Source organism: Buteo buteo, chromosome 11 (genome assembly GCF_964188355.1).
Source record: "Buteo buteo chromosome 11, bButBut1.hap1.1, whole genome shotgun sequence".
In the NCBI taxonomy this organism is placed as follows: Eukaryota; Metazoa; Chordata; class Aves; order Accipitriformes; family Accipitridae; genus Buteo; species Buteo buteo.
Window position 1 is genome coordinate 38,027,739 of NC_134181.1, and position 16,663 is coordinate 38,044,401.

The 16,663-nt window shown below is 43.0% G+C and overlaps 1 protein-coding gene across 1 annotated transcript in view; it reads left to right on the plus strand.

The window, feature by feature from the left end:
* Positions 1 to 16,663, plus strand: part of HIC2 (HIC ZBTB transcriptional repressor 2) — an 81,123-nt gene that overhangs the window by 53,134 nt on the left and 11,326 nt on the right. Inside the window, exon 3 of the mRNA XM_075041599.1 lies at positions 12,342 to 12,485. The gene's annotated coding sequence lies outside the window, so the exon portion shown is untranslated. The remainder of the gene's footprint in view (positions 1 to 12,341; positions 12,486 to 16,663) is intronic.

Genomic DNA, 16,663 nt, shown 5'->3' on the forward strand with positions numbered 1-16,663 from the left:
CCAAGAAAGGGCAGAGAATTTGGAGAATGTCATCTATGTGTGGGGCTGGGTTTTTCAGTCCTTTAGATAATTTAGATTTTATGTTGTGTTTACCTGTATTTTTATTATAAGGCCTCTGTCTTGCAATTTGCAGCAGTAAATCACATAACAGTGGTGTCATCTTACCAAATTTTGTACAAAAATATTTTGTCCCTTTGGTTTGAAATCTCTGAGCGTCTTTCCCTCTCCTTTCCATCTGCCCCCCCATCCCAAAATTTGTTGTGAAATGGCTACTTTCCATACAGAGGAAAAAGCAAGCAAATGCAAAATAAATTTCATGGTGTGTAGTATAAAGAAATTAACTTGCTTAGATTTTTATCTCTTTTTCAAGTTAATCTGACACTTGTTTGGCAGAAGATCATTTTTTTTGCCATTGAAAAGGGGTTGTATTAAGATGGAGGAAAAAAATCGCGGGGTCTGTCATATGACTTGATTCCATCTGTCTGCCTTGTCTTTCAAGTAGAATGGAAAATTTTCTCTCAAACTTCTTTTTTATGTGCCTTTTTTTGATGTTAATGTGGAATCTCCTAGTTTGCCTTGGTCTCACTCCACATGCCCCTTCTTTCCATGGATTCCTGCTCTTGGTGAGCAGTTCTTGTTGGTTTGGGACAGCTTCCAGGATTGGGGCCAAGATTTCTCCTGTACCTGATAGACTGTTGTGTGAAAATTCAGTATGCCTTTTTGTTGTTGTTGTTGAACTAATAATGGCTGGTGGAAATAAGGAAGAGAAGATGAGAGGCATGTTTTACTCTAGGACCTGGTTAGTTTGGGCAGTTAGGTATTTAGGGGGAAAGGTGATTTTTATTCCCTGCTATAAAAGCTCTGAATTCTGCGTGGGGTAGACTGGAATAACCAGACCCTGAGTGGACAACAGATTTTCCTTCTCGGAAATGAAATGTTGTTGGCAGGGGAGAAGATCCTGGGAATGGAGATTCCTTGGCTCCAGCCTCACCTGGCCCATGGGGTAGGCTTACTGTGAGCAGGTCATTGACCCTTATGGCAAGGGGTTATAAATCCAAATCTTGTTAATCCTAACCTGAAAGATAGCTGCAGTGGAAAGAGCCTCGTCGCCTGCATGGGTGAGCAGAGGTGCTGACCAAAACCCACAGTCCTCTTTAGTCCTTGTATGCTGGCATTCACAGTTTGACCAGCCCCAAAGCCTCAAATTATTTTCCTTCCTTGTGGGCAGACACATTTTTGTACATATGAATGTGTAAATACCTTTGATTATGATACTAAGAAGCAGAATATCTCATTGTAAGGGAAGCATCATCCTCCTCTAGCTGTGGTGCCTTCCAGGCTGGCTTTGTATCTCTGCACATCACCACATTTTGCTGCACAGACACAACCTAAGATAGACATGGCCTCACTATCCTTGGTAGCTGGTAATGGTGGGTGCTCTCCCACGCCTGTCCCTACTGGATTCTCCCAGAGTTAATTGATTTCCAACCAAAAACTGAAGAGAATTATTCTGGCTTGTTTGTGGGGTTTATTTGGGGGGGTGGGGGGATGTTGTGTTTAGTGGGGTTTTTTGTTCCTTAACTGCACCCTGCAAAATGTCCCAGCTGAGTTGTTTCCAAATACTGGCATCTCTAGGGAAGGGGTTATAAATTGCTAATTTAAAGCCTGCAACAGGATAATTAACTAACCAGTTTGATGTAAATGGCTTAATGGGGCTTTACTAGCCCCTTTGAACTTAAAGTAGCACTAAAAAGTAAACTGTAAATACCTTCAAGGAAAGTACTGGCATGCTTGAATGCGGGGCTGCTTCGTTGTAAGGAGCAAGCCTGCTCGACTTGCCAGGAATCCAGTGGCCTGTGTGACCGCAAACATGCCAAGGGGGTGAGGGGACCAACCAGGCACCCCTTGGGGAAGGCTCTGCAACTACCCTAGTTCTTCAGGAAGCATATAAACTCTGATATATCAGGCTTTCAAACCTGCCCTGCCTGCTTTGGAAAATTTAAATCACAACCTCAGTTTAAATACAACTGTAATGAATTTCATCAGGATTGAAGGAAAAAAAAAACCAACAAAAACCCTGAGGGGGAGGCAGCCACTAGAGTCCACCCTAATTTTCCTGGAGTTGTATTTGCATTAAGGTCTTTTGGCAAGTCCAGGCAGAAACACTTATTACACTTTGTTTCAGAAGACCTCGTTACCCACTGAATCTGCTGAGACAACGTACTGCAGCCCTGCAGCAGATTCCAGTTTCTGATGCATTTGGGGGACTTTCGGAAGAACCTCTAAACTTTCATTCTTGTTGGGCTGTTCCAAAATTCCAAGGGAGAAAGTTAACAATTATTAAGCATCTAGAAATGGAGATCATTACAAAGCGGAAGCATCTCACATAGTCAGGCATTGATTTCACTTCTGACTATGCAAACTGGGGTGTCGGAGAGGAGAATTTCAGGCCCAAAGGCAGGCAGGAGTATTTCCTTCTGTCCCTCCCTCTGTGTGAGAGAAGCTCCTTCTGGTCCGAGTGCTGCTCTGCTCCATCTTCTCATTGCACATGCACCATGCAGTGTCAGAAATAATTCGCAAGAACTTTTTCTTCATTGTTCCTCTGTCTCATCACCATCTTTCACCTATTGCCAGCAGCCTTCCTGGGTCCTGCAGGATGTTTTGGAGTTTGAAGCGCAATCCTCAATTACTACTGTGACCTCTGACACATGGGATTTAGCTTTACAGCCAGCTTTGATGAGTGTTCCTGGTCCTTGGCTGTGCTTTGCTGCCTGCTCTGTTGCACTATCCCTGAACAGACCAGGACTGATGCAGGAAGAGGGCAAGACCTAACGTTTTCAGTGGTGGCCCTGACTTGGATGGGCTAAAACAGATCATGATGCCTCATCATCTGCAATGATGGATCTATTTCTCTGTGGTTTGTTTTTTGGAGTTTTTTTGGTGTGTGGTTGGTTTTGGTTTTTTTTCTTCCAGATGGAAAAATAATGGGAAATAATGTACCACTGACAATGTTAATGCTGGCTTTAAGAAAAAGAAGCATAAAAGCACTGAAGTCTGTTGTAGAGGGCAATGATGCAGAAGTGCTACATCTTATTTTAAAAACCATGCCTGACAGGATTCAGTCCTGCACTCTAATTCTTCAGGTGTCTATGGGCCCACTGTCTGCAAAGATTAAAATGCTCTACACGGCCTTTAGAAGAAGAGGTAATAACATGGCACTTCTTCGCTCCTACATGTTGACTGAAGAAGTTGGCACCATGGCACTACCTGCTTGCTGTGTGTGGGTGGGAGCACAGTGCAGGATTAATTTCGGGTTGATTGTGTTGGCAGGGATCTGTCAGCAGAGCTTGCCCAGCTGCCTGTACTACGCTGTAGCTGTTAATCCTTCACTTTTATGAGCACTAACCTAGATCACATATTTTAAAAAAATTAAAAATGCATGTGCTATTAGAGAGAGATATTTGCAAGCAGAAGAGCTCTATACACATGCAGTGTTGACGGCTGGAGACTCCCTTCAAGGAACGCCAGAACACCTTAGTGTGCCAGCTTTGATATCTTGGCATCTGACTGGGAAATGCAAATGCTCAATCTTAATCCATCATTCCCACGTGCTGACACGTATCCAAGGGGAACTTCTATGAATGTTGTTGTTATTCCCATATAATTTCAGCTGTTTCTTTGCTTCCCAGCACCACCCTGCCATGTGTCCAACTGAGTGCAGTGTCTTCAAGGCCTTTTATCCCAGATCTTTTGGATTTGTTTCTCTCATGGGGAGTCAAAAGGGCATTAGTGTGCAGGTACAGCCGAGGAACAAACCCTGTGTGTGGAGGAGGTGGGGTTGTTTTTATGAGGCTTTTCTCTTTCTAATCCCCGCCCCCCCCCCCCCGCAACAAACCCTTCTGCAGATTTTTAGATTCCTCACTAAGTCCTTTAAATAATATGACAAATTAAAAACCAAAGGAACATAAATGCTTTTTCATACTTCCAGGAAAGTAAAAATTAAGTTAAAGAAAAAAGTGGATTGTAATATCCTTTCTTTCACATGAGAGGAGGTCAGAGTTAGGACTCCTCTCTGAAGTTCTGGTGTAATTTACATACCTTATAATAACGATACTTTTGTCTTTTATAATTAAAGTATTATACAAATAATAATAAAAAATACATATGACGAAAGCTAGCATGACTAAGAATTTCTACTGTGCCATTCATCCCATTGAAAGACCCAAACTCATTGGTCATTTTTGGGCACCTCAGTAAATTTCAGGACAGTTGTTAGCCCTGCCTGAAGCTTTGCATATTTCTCAGTGACCCAGTCTCTTCTGGGGGGAAGAAGTAATATTTGCAAAATGGCAAAGCAGAATTTATTTTCTCAGCAATTTCACTATTTGTTATGAATAACTGTCTTTAAAAAAAACCCACAATAATCCCCCTTCCATTACACCTTTTGTTTTGAAACCCACCAAACCTGACACCCATATTTGATTTGTTGGCTCAAGAATAACAGAGGAAATGGGAGCAGTAAACCCTGGCCCAGCACTCTCAATGGCTACTGCTAGAGAAAGAACAAGTTATGCGTAACAGTGCTTTCCTGATCTTTCCTCTGTTTTTCAAAACATGAAAAATTTCATCAGCACTTTTTTTCTGGCTATTGCAAATAATGAAGTTGTGTGAAAATTAGAACATAATGAAGACAAATTTCAGAGTGGTGTCTGCTGCAGGTCTTGGGTGTGTTCACTGAATTGCCTCCTGCTTAGAGAGCAGCTGGAAAATCCAAGTCCTTTCCCAACATGTCAAAACCAACTTTTTCAAAGGATGCAGTAGCTGTGCCAAAGCACCTTGCCTATTTGTAAGCAGATGCATACTATTGGGACTATCTCTGCCTGGGCCAGGATTCTCACATGCAGCTGGCTGTATTAAATCAATTTGATGAATTACTATATACTTTTTAATTTTTTTACAGGCAGGTCCCTGCTATTTCTTGTCTTCACAAGATTAAACGGGCTTTTACATTACATACCCTGTTATAAGACCTTAATTGCCTGGAATGGGTCTGTGTGTGCAATGGCTGGTCCTGGAAGGGTCTGGGGATTTGGGATTATTGTCAGGCTTCTTACACTGAGACAGCAGAGAAAGAAGGTGCGTGCCTGAAAGCCATGTTAGCATCCATGATGGAGAATACCTCATGGTAAGAAGGATGCCACCTATGCCACTTATTCAAGTTCTTTACAGGAGTTGACTATTGTTTGGTTTTGGATTTTGGGGTGGTTTTCCTGCTGTTAAAACATTCTTTGAGTGAGGTGCCTGACAAGAAAATGCCTGGAGAATGGAGTAGATTAACCCTAGATGGACAGACTTGATGGGTGAGAGAAAGCTGGATGGCATCAGAACATCCCTAAGGTTGATGAGGCATATCTCTTCTTAAGTTCATGAGCCTCAGGATGTGCATGTTTTGGAGCACCTGCACTGCGCCATGACAATGCTGCAATTTATTCAGCCCTTCTCTGTGACAGAGCTGCATGTGGGTGAATAATGTGCAGCCAAGGGCCAGGGACTGAAAGCAGCTAGATACTAGACACAGGTGTTTGGGAATGCACAATCCCAAGAGAGAGGTTTTAGTCCAAATGTATCCTCACTAAACACACGTTTTGAATCCTCTGGGAATCTCTTGATGCCGTTATATTAGTGGGCTCTGCTGGAAATGGTAAGGATATAAGAATTTTATTTTTTCCTTCCAGTCCAAGGTGTAGTATCAATGTTTGTTGTGGCTGTTAGCAGTAGTTTGTACATGTATTAGTCCTTTGGCCAGATTCTGATCTTATTTATGTAGCTATAAAACCGCTCAGTTGTTTCATCTGTGTAACGCAGGTTTCAGTCTCTCTGGCTGTTTTGGGGTTTCTGGTTTGATTCTGTTTGGGTTTTTGTTTTTTCATTAACCACTTTCCTTGCTGAGAGGGGAGACCTCTACGGGAAGTGACCCAGCAAACTTTTAAAATAGCCTTTTAGTGTGTTTTTTTGTTTTGTTTTGTTTTGTTTTTTTAACTCTTGCTCAAGCTTTTAAGTATATGAATTGTCTCTGTGAATTCTCATCGGAGTGTCTATGAAACCTGCCAGCCAAGCCTAAATCTTGCAGGAGGTGTGGCCACATTTGTGTTCTCAGAACTCTCTGGCACAGACACCTGGTACACCTGTGTCTCCTGCTAGTTTCAGTACTGTCACAACTTCACCCCTCATGCCTGTTTCTCTGGTACCTCCTGTTTTTCCCAAGGTTATCTTCTATAAATAGAATCTGCTCCAGCTTTTCACTCCCCCACACCCATCTTAAGGAGAATAGTTACCAATGAGATGGTTTTAATAGTGCCGAAAGAAGGAGGGTGATCCATTCTGCTGTGCTCTTTAAGGCTTTTTTCTGACAAGAAATAAATGCGCAAATTGCTTAGCAATTTCCTTAGGTGACAAATGTAAACTGAGTAGCTTTTGAAATACTTAAGCTTGAGTATTTAAACATTTGATAAACTATAGATTATCTGAAGAATTGTAATTGTTTTGGCACTCTCAGAATTCCATGCAAAGGTCTCACTCTGAGTATAAAATATAGTAATTTCTTTAACTGTTGTTAGACTGGTGGAGGTAACTGTGGTATCTAGTGTTCACCTGTCCAGAAACCAAACCATGCTCAGCCCAGGCTAGCAGAGATGCTTTGGATGATGCAGCTATCTGTCAGCACATGATACAGCAGCCAGAAGACACAAACATTTAGAGCATTCATAAACCAGAAAAATTTCTCTAAAATGAAAAAAAATAACTAAATGAAAGCATGTAAGGGTTTGAGGTGATGATGCTGACTTTACTGTCCTTTAAACTACGCCTGCAGCAGCCCAGAGCTTAATGCCTTGTAAACCAAGAGAAATGAAAGACAAGCTGTCTCTATAGGCTACATGATGCAACTGGTGAGCAATTGCTCAGATAGCAGGATGCTCTGTGTGCGATAAGTGCCTACAGATAGAAATGCTGTGTAAAGGAATCATTGCTGGCACACTGATACACGCTGGCAAATTAGACTGTATTTGGTGGAAGGATAAGAATCTACTACAGCTCTTTAAAATCAATCTTGTTGTGATCACCTCATGATAAAACATGAATTTCTCCAGTGTAAATAAAAGCGTAGCACATTTCCCAAATAATCTCTTAAAGTAAGAACAGATTGGTGCATAAGAGTAAACCAAGTTGGAACCACCGGTCAAACTACAGTATTACCACCTAGAGCTCACAATGAAATGGGAATGGTGGTACTTTTTCAGGTTTTACAGCCACTTTTTTGCTCGACTTTGACAATTATTTATTACCACTAATATTGTGCTTTGTAAACTTATACTGTGCTTTATGAAGTAAGACATGTTTCCTATTTTAAAGATCTTATAATCTTGTGGGCTGATAAGGGGTGTGGATTATCCCTTGGATGTTCATAAATAGCATTAGCACTAAGAGTTTTATTAGTGCTGGGTCCTTTCAAGCCTGTGGCTCTTTCGTTTTCTTAACAACACTTTCCTAGTCAAGTGCTGAAATAAGGATTTTGACACCTTGATCTTCCAGGCTGGAACAGTGTGGGCATTCTTTTGTTCTGCTTGTAGTGAAAGAGCAAAACCCAGGCGGAGTCCCAGTGCAGTGACTGTTGCTCTGCATGGGTTTAATCCACTGCCTTTGCTTGCCTCTCTCTCTGAGACTACAAATCTGGAGTTTGGGTGATGGCAGCAGAGAGCAAGCCTGGGAGGTTTGTGTGTGTGTGCGTGCACGCGCGTGTTTTAAATAAACAAACAATGGAACAGCAACTTCAACAAATTGTGAGTGGTGCTAATTTGTTATAATGCTGTCTTGCCTTCTGGCAGTGTTGATTTAGGAGAAGCTGAGCAGACTGGAACGAATGCGGGGAGCCTCTGGTTCTTTTGCTCTGGGGTGTGTATATGGTTCAGTATAAAACGCTTCTAGGGGTCCTGTCCTGAGGAGCTTTCAGATTACAGGGTAAAGCACATGCACAGACTGCCAATTCCCTTTTCAAAACCAAATCTTGGGCAAAAGTACCTCCCGCTCTGCCTTGCTCTTCCCCTTCCACTTTTTTTAAATGGAGAGATGTTTTAAGTCTTGATTCATTACAAGAGCCTATAATTTATGTGTTTTGAGGACCGCCAGAAAATCCTTGACCTTGACAAGAATAGTGTACAGGGAAGGAAAGAAGGAAGATCCTGTGCTTTGGACTGTAGCAAAGTTTTCAACACCCTATGACCTTGCTGGGCTGCCTTTTATAACATACCTGGGGCTGCAATCCCAAGAGCTGAGAAAGTGTCTGACAGGGAAGGCTGGCCAAATGTGCATGAGATACCTGCAGCCCTGGACCACTGTTGTGCAGTGCTGCAGGATAAGGATAGCAGGATGGGAGCCTTGCTGTGGAAAGGTGGATTTTGGAAGCATATGTAGAGTGACCTTGCAGCCTGTGAGCTGAGTTTAAAGAAAGTCTGAAGTCTCAGGTGAAGACAGGGGAATAAAACAGTCAAAACGAGAAGTAGTCGTTGAAGAGAGGCAGCCAAGGAAATGAAGAATTTTGAAAATGAGTAAACCCTGCTTCCCCCTTAGGTTATCTTCAGCTTGGACAGATTTGGATGCAATGCAGACAATTTGCAAAACTTTGAGTCTGTTAGGCCTTCTGCTTTTACAAGCAACAGTGGCTTTCTGGCATCCTCTCATTTGCCAGGTTCAGAGTTGCACAAACACTTTCTGGTGGTTGCAAAGAACCAAATATATGAGGGTTCAGGGTGATCAGTTAAGCATCTGATTTGGAGAGATGTTTGGCAGGCAGTACAGTCTGGATACTGCCAGGACCAACTCTTAAACAGTGGTTTGCTTGAAGACTTCACTGAAGTGAGGCTTAGAGACAAAGATTTCTCTGGGAAGTACAGGGCTGAGTACATGGTCAGATTTTGGAAAAAAAAAGAAAAAAAATGGTGGATAAAGTGCAAAAGGTGCTGTATTTAAGGCATTGTTTATTTATGTTAAGGAGAACTGTTACTGCTGCATCTGTAGGTATGGATAAGTGAATGAGAGTTGGGTTTGTAGAGCAGAAGAAAATGAGACAGCAAAGTTTGTTTCTGTGCTCACTGGTATCTGGCATGCGGTGAGAGAGATGACATTTTGGTCAAAGGCTGTTACTACCCGTGCCCTTCCTGCACCCCTCAGCATGGAGCTCAATGTTAACTATTACAACAAGTTCATGATATTAGCAGTACTCTGTATGCAGATGTTCCTGTGCAGACTGCTTCTCTCTGCAGAAATGTTTGCTGAGTCCACACAAGAAATAAAAATAAGCAGGCCAATTGGGAGGCTCTTTATCAAACCTTCTCCCATTTCTCCCAGTACTCTGAGGCCCTGTTTGCTCTAACAAACCCTGTAACTAAGGTGTCTGAGTCACAGTCCCTAGTGGATTTAACACTCCCAGCTGTCTGCCTCATCCCTGTCCTGGAGATCCCTCCCCAGTTGCAGGGACAATTGAAAGGGCCATGCATTTGCTCCAGTATTGCTGCATTTCACAACCTGGCTATCAGCTTGTACCTGTGGTGACTCAGAGCCCTAAAGCAGTGCTGCAACTTGGAGGGTGCTGTAAGACAGTCTCGATTGGAAAAGGGTCACAATGTTCCTTCTTCTCCACCGTGCTGTGTGCTTTTGCCCTCTCGCCCCCACAGAAATGCTCAGCAATGAAGCTGCCACCCTGTGCACCCCCTGACAACTGTGGCCTACCATACTGAAGGACAGGGCCCAGGATTTTAGGACCAGAAGCATCTTCTCACTCTATGTAATTCATAGGGTTGTTGATTCTGCCTAACACTCTCTAGGATTAGTTGGGACGTAGCAACAATCCTTTAGTCATGTCTTAAATTCTTGCATTGTAAAGGGAGAATTCTGTACAGCAAGGCTCAAAGGTAGCTGGGAAACAGAGGAATTTTGAATACCAAAGTGGCCTTAACTGGTGGATGGGTAGAGGGTATCCTTCCTCTGCAATAAGGAGTCGTTAGATTAGCATAAGGCATCAGAGCTGCCTTTACTACTTGCAACGCGGGTACAGTTGGAACTGAGCTTGCGCAGTTGTTGTAGGGCTGCAGAAGAGCCCAACATCTATTGCTGCTCACTAGCTTCTGAGGCTTTATTTGTTTTGTGCCACTGCTGTGTTCCCGAGATCAACTGTGCTCTGCAGATATGCAGGAATTTTTAGTGCCTGGCTCTGCTTGACAAGATCTGCAAGGACCATGTCTCTCCTCTTCTCCTCCCACTAAAGGGTTTGGGTAGTCTTAGGCTCCTTCATGTCAGCAGTGAAAATAAATGTATAATATACAAGGGCTCTGTTTAGGAATTGGCAGGAAGCTTCATTTCTGACTGCAGTGTGATGTTTTAACAGTAGGAAACACCTTTGGTTTAGGCAGTTCTCTGCTAATCTCTGCCCTAGAGGGGAAATACAACTAGGGAGAAGAGCTTCTTGCCTCACAGTAGCAAGAAACAAATTGCTGTAATCTGGCTGTAAATCTGCATTTGAGCTGCTGTCCAAGAAATACCTTTATGCAGCATTCAGCCTCTCTTAAGCTGAGTATTGCTGGTATTGCAGAGTGTTTTGCAGAGTCCTGATGCTGGCAGATGCAGCCTGTAGTATGTTGCTTGTGTGCAGTCTAGAGTGTGTGATCTCTTGGAGACAGGGGAGCTCCAAATCCCTGGGGCTCTGGCCCATTATGCTTAAAGGTGCACGCTATTTAAATGTGGGTTGGCCCGTTCATGCTGGCAGTGGTCCGTTCAGACTAGTTCAGCAAATGCTCTTGGCTCAGCATAGCCCAGGTCAGTAAGCAAACACTCGCTTACATTCCACTTCTTCATTGTATTGACAAGATTTTAAAATCTTCAGTCTATAGCAGTCAAAACAGGGTGACCTGAATACAAAGGACCTATTAGTTTAGTGTGATTTAGTTACAGAATTGTAGGGGAAAGAATGCAGGTGGGAGTGATGGGAACACTGACCTGGGCCTGAGCCCAGCAGATGTCCGGGAAGAACGAACTATCTCCTTACATTCAATGTCCTTTTCACAAAGACACTTCCTATTTCCCAGGCCTGTGTCCTCCTTTACGTTCTCTCTCATCCAACTACATTAATTATTGTAAGCCTTTTTCATTTGGCCTTTTATCTTTGAAGGTTGAAATGATAATCAATATTCTTCTAACTTTTTAAATGTAAGAATTCTATCTCCAGCAGCACAGCTGGAGACATGCACCCATCAATGTGACAAGAGCTATGCAAAGTTTCACTTTGCCATGAAGATCTAAACCCCTATTTTAAATCCCTGCGAGGCTGCAGGTTTATTTCTGTTCTGGTTTTTTCGTGGGTTTTTTGGTTTGTTTTTTTTTTTTTTCCCTGGGGTGGCATCACCACTTGTAGAGAGGGACCTGTGCTTAACATCTACCCTGAGACTATCCTCCTTGATAATCCTGCCAGAGCTGATTACAGGAACTCTGGGTGAAGGAGGATACACGCTGCAGAGGATACCCTAGGCTTGACAAGCTGAGTGTATCTGTGGGATGTGCCTTTCCTTGACAGGGAAAAGATGTTGTTGCTTTTTCCTTTGGGTAAGGAAGGGTGGAATTATAGATCTTAAGTTTTGTGACTCTCGTACCAGCTGCGGTTCACCATGAATCAACTTGATCTCCAGTCTCCAAGAATGTAGATTAAATTATCAGTGAAGCATCATTCTAAATAGGAGAGGGTACACAGTATTTTCTTTTCCCATCTTGTACCACAGACGTAACAAAAGCCAAAGGACCCAGCCTGGTCTCAATGCCATAACATCTCTAGAAGAGCAGGGTTTCAAAGGCTTGGCAAGGGGGACAGGGAAATGGGGACAACACAGAGGATCAGCATTGAAGCGTTCCTTCCATTGCCTGTACTGGGTGGGGACCAGACCATGAAGCTCCGGCACCAGGCTTTTCTCCTTGTAGAGGCATTTCTAAATGATGATACTTAGTTGCCTGAATTTCTGGGCAGAAGGAAGCTGGTGCAGACATCTGGGATCTGCTGTTCTTGGATATATATGGACTGGTCCCCTTTAGGCTTAGTGCTGTTGGGAGTCCTGAGTGGAGGTGGCCAGAGAGAGTCATCAAGAAACTTGCAGAGGCCTTCTGCTCTGTTTCCGTCGCAGTTCAGCAGTTCTGGGGAGATGGGTGGAGGGGAGGTTGTTCTAGTAGTTACATATTTAAGGCAGGTGGCCGTTTTAAAATGTACATTTCAATTTTGATTGCAGTTTTTTAATTGCATTTAACAGCGTCCCTGCTGGTTCTCCATTCTGCATCCGTGCAGCCACGTTCTATTGATGGCCTGTTGTGATTTCAATGGAACATCATGGGATGTACCTGGCACGTCGGGCAGCACTGGATGGAGGTGCCTTTAGCCCAATGTACCTGGCATGGTAAGCGGCAACCAAGTGGTTAATCTGCATTCTACTGCTCATAGCCTCAGCTTGTATAGCAAGGTGTTCCTGCTTGCACTGACTGGAAATCACTTTGCTCTCCTGATGTTAGTGCTTTCACGCACACAGGGCCCCTATCCTTTTCACCCATGGAGATTCCCCTTCGCTGGGCAGTTTACCATGCAGTAGAGAAGGGCCTAGCCGTGTCAGGCTCTCCTTGTTATTCTAGAACAGGAAAGAGAAGGGACTGGGAAATCATCTGACTCTTTTTCTTCTCTCCTTTTTGGGCCAGGAGCTGGTAGCAGTTGAGCATGTATTGCCCACGTACCTAATGTCCAAAAGTTGCCGCACAGAGGTACCAAACAGGTGCTTGTGTCCATAAGCAAAGCTATACTGTTTCTGTGGGAGTCCCGCAAGAGCTGCTTCAGAGAGCCAGGAGGGCAGTTCTGCCTGGCACTAATTGGAATGTAACAAACTAAACAAGGGCCACTAAGTTTGCTGATGTGGTATCCTCTGCAAAATGATCCTCCATTCTCCTTCTCCTTTCCATGTCCACACCTGCAACACCAGCTGCACATCCTGCTCTGTCCTGCATGTCGCTTTCTCTCCCTTCCCCAGCTCTGCAGACCTCTCCCCAAGTAACTTGACACTTTGGTCTTACCTATTTTGAAGTAGAGAGATATTCCTGTGAGAAAAACAAGGGTGCTGCATCCTGTTTTCTGCCTGAGCCCACCTCACAGAGCTTTTGCTGCTCCACTGCCAATGATGAAAATACATGTTCTTGCCTCTGCTTCTGCGTTCTGCTGTCTGCCTGCTCACAGGGGCTGGGGATAGGGAACCATTTGGGCTAACACAGTTCCTGCATTCCTCCTTATGCCTCTGCTGCTCTGGAATGTGAATACCTTTACAAGGCATCAGCTAATGACCTGCCAACTGCAGCTCCTGGGGGGAAGGTTAGTGGCCATGAAAGCCCACTTCACTGATACCTCGGGAGAGTCCTGGAAATAGGTTCTGTTGGGATGTGGGGAAGAGGAAGATCAGATGAGCCAGTGAGCAAGAAGAAAGCCCTCTTCCCAGTGGGGTCTTCAAGTGCTCTAAAAAAGTTAGTTCATCTGAAACTGAAGGGTGCAGAAGTCATCTGTTTCAGTTTCACCCAGATCCAGTAGCAACTGGACACAGCATTTTCAATGTCAGAAGTAAATTGGTGGGAAAGAGCAATGTAGGAAACAATTGATTTAATTTTCTCTTGTTCTTCTCCATGCTCACTGCCGCAGTGCCTGCTCAGTGCAGCACAACTGCTTGGGAAGATGGAGAAATAAGTAAGCAGGCCACTGTCTTTTCCTAAGTATATTATAACATGCACAGTAGGCTAACGCTTTAACAGCATCTAATTTGATACATCACATCTAATCTGTTTGTTGGTTTTTATCTGCAGTACTGTTAGTTCACTGTTCAGGTGCTCGGTGTCTAGCCTTCTCATCCATCCACAAATCCTCTACGTGAAATGAGTGATTCCTTAGATCTGTTTTTGATTGATTCTTTGCTTCACTGGTGTTGCTTCTTAAAAGGTAAACAATATTCATATGCTGCAATCTATAACTCAGAGATGAAATCAAATATCATCTCCTGCCAGAGGTTGCTAAGATAACACATTTAGCATTCATTCAGCAATTACTTTCAGGAAGAGATTTAGTGATATGAAAGAGAATCAAATCTGTAGTGAATATGTAGATTTTATACTATTTAAAGGGGTGAAGGGATTCCTCTCTTCCTGTACTTTGGCAATCTAATTTTCTGTGACATCCAGAGTCTTTGTGGAAATTGAGAGAAAATTAAGTTTTTCCTGCTTTGTAGTGAGAGCAGCACAGCTCCTAGAGCAGTCTGTGTGTTCTGCACAATCTTCATGCCCATGGGATCACAGTGTGCCCCAGGCTGGGCACAGCAGCTCGCAGTTACCCAGCTCCTTGGGCAATACTGCTTATGAAGATGCTATTGGCTCTTAGCTTGCGAAGCTTTGTTTGATGTGTGGCATCTGCTTGCAGCATTACTGTATTCTGTGATTTGTGCCCTGTATTTTTCATGTCTTTGCATGTGCTGTGTCTCAGTGTCATGGATATGGTGGAGGTAGTGGAGAGCCTCAGCCTTGTTTCATTCCCTACTTGCACATGAACATTTGAGCAGGTTCATTGCTCTGAAAACTTTGTCTTGAATGACTAGGAAACAACCTGAATCTGAAAAAAGACCATCTCTAATGTCCAAAGTCTTCTGTGATCCTGTTTTAAATGCAAAGGAGTGAAATTTTGCACAGCAAATTCCATGATAAAAGACCGTAGCCCCAGTGAGACATCTACACATTCTTGAGGGGTTTGGTTTTTTTACTAGAAATGCATCTGAGCCTTTTCTGAGCCAGGGCTCCTGTGAACTGGGAGTACATTTTTTTTATCATTTTGCAGAAAACAGAAAAGGAAGGGTTCTTAAAAATGATACTGAGATACAAGAAATATAAACCACTGTGATTTTTCAGGGCTTTTGGGGGCTTTTATTGTCGTAATTGGTGGTGGTGGTGTTATCCAAATGTTCAGGGTTTGTTAAGAGCCAGTCTCTGCAAACTAATGGATAGCAAGGCCTTTGTAAGGCTGCACCTGCCATTTGTTTGGGAAGATCTGCTAACTTTTATACCGGACTTAACCTCATAGCTGTCTTTGGTCCCATGCTTTCAGCTAGAAGTGAGATCTTAGGAATGCCATAGATTAAGGAATAATGCCTGCTTCTCTTTTGCTAACAAGTTTTCCAATGCACCCCTCTTCCCCCACCTCTGAAATGCATCATTGCTAAAGAAGGGTTTGTAACTGGTCAGCTCTGGAAAATATCTGGAATGGATTTATTTTTGTTCAGGACTGCACAAGATACACAAGCCAGGTTGATGCTATAAAGCTTTTGTCAACAAAGGTATGTCAGTCAAAACTGTGTTCTCTGACCCATGTTGCTGTCCTGGTAAAAGCCCTCGGTGGGCAATTCTGGCAAAATTTTAAACATGGGGCTCTAAACTTGGCTGAAGGTTTTGCTGCCTTGTTCCATTACATTCATTCTGTTGGGGTTGCTAAATCCAGGTTAGATGTCAGCTAACAAATTCAGATTTGATAGGCAGTGTTATAGTGCTTAAACCTGAACACTGCTGTTAAATTCTACTAAAGGTAAAAACCTACCTCATACTTACACCCTACTGAACATGAATACTTCTGTAAAATTTGACATAAATTTTGAGATAAATAGAGGTTATTTAAATAACTTGTACTATGCTAATTTTTACGCTGCAGAATATACTGAGGTTTAATAATAACATTATCTTCCTCATGAAGGTCAGTAAAAAGCAGAACTATAATTCTACCCCTGTTTCCAGGGCTTTCCCTGCAGGCTCATTACCTGGTTTCAGTATCATTTAAGGCAGAAAGAAAAAAAAGAAGTAAAAACTTAAAAATATTTCTCATTAGTAGTTGCAGCAAGTCTTGACTCTTTGCAAAGGCTTAGACAAACACGTATACAAAGATTTCTAGACCTCTGCTTCAAGTGCCACATGAATGGGAAATAAGCTCGCTTTTACTTCTTTTTATTAGTCTGTTTAGGCAAAAAACATTGGCTGTGCTGTTTCCTTTCTTTTCCCACATTTGTCCTTTATGGAACACTTAAAAATCTTATCGAGGGATTTTGTGTGTTACATGCATGGAAAAGCATCATTATGTTTGTAGTGGAAATAGGGTAGTAGTAGGCTGTCTCTTGCTATTCTTGAGCAGGATGCATTTATACACATAGATGCTGTGTTATGTTGCAAGCCATGTTTTTGTCCTTCCCTATCAATATATCTCGGTGACCCAGAAGTAAGTGCTTTTACTGGCCTGGCTAGATAAAAGTGGGTATTTGGTGCCTCTGTGCTGTTGCTTCTTCCCCTTAATCAGCAATTCTGGAAGCAAGCCACTAGAACCAGACACGTTGCCTGCGTGCTGCAACTCTGATGTAACTAATTACAGCAAAACTTGTTTTTAAAGTGCTCAACACTGTTCAGTGGTGGTAATCCCTGTCTCTATCACGTTTTTGTGATGCTGCAGGCTGAGCTACTCTATGACAGAAACACTATAGATGGAGAAGAAATAACTGGCTAGCACCATGGCAAGCCTGTCTTT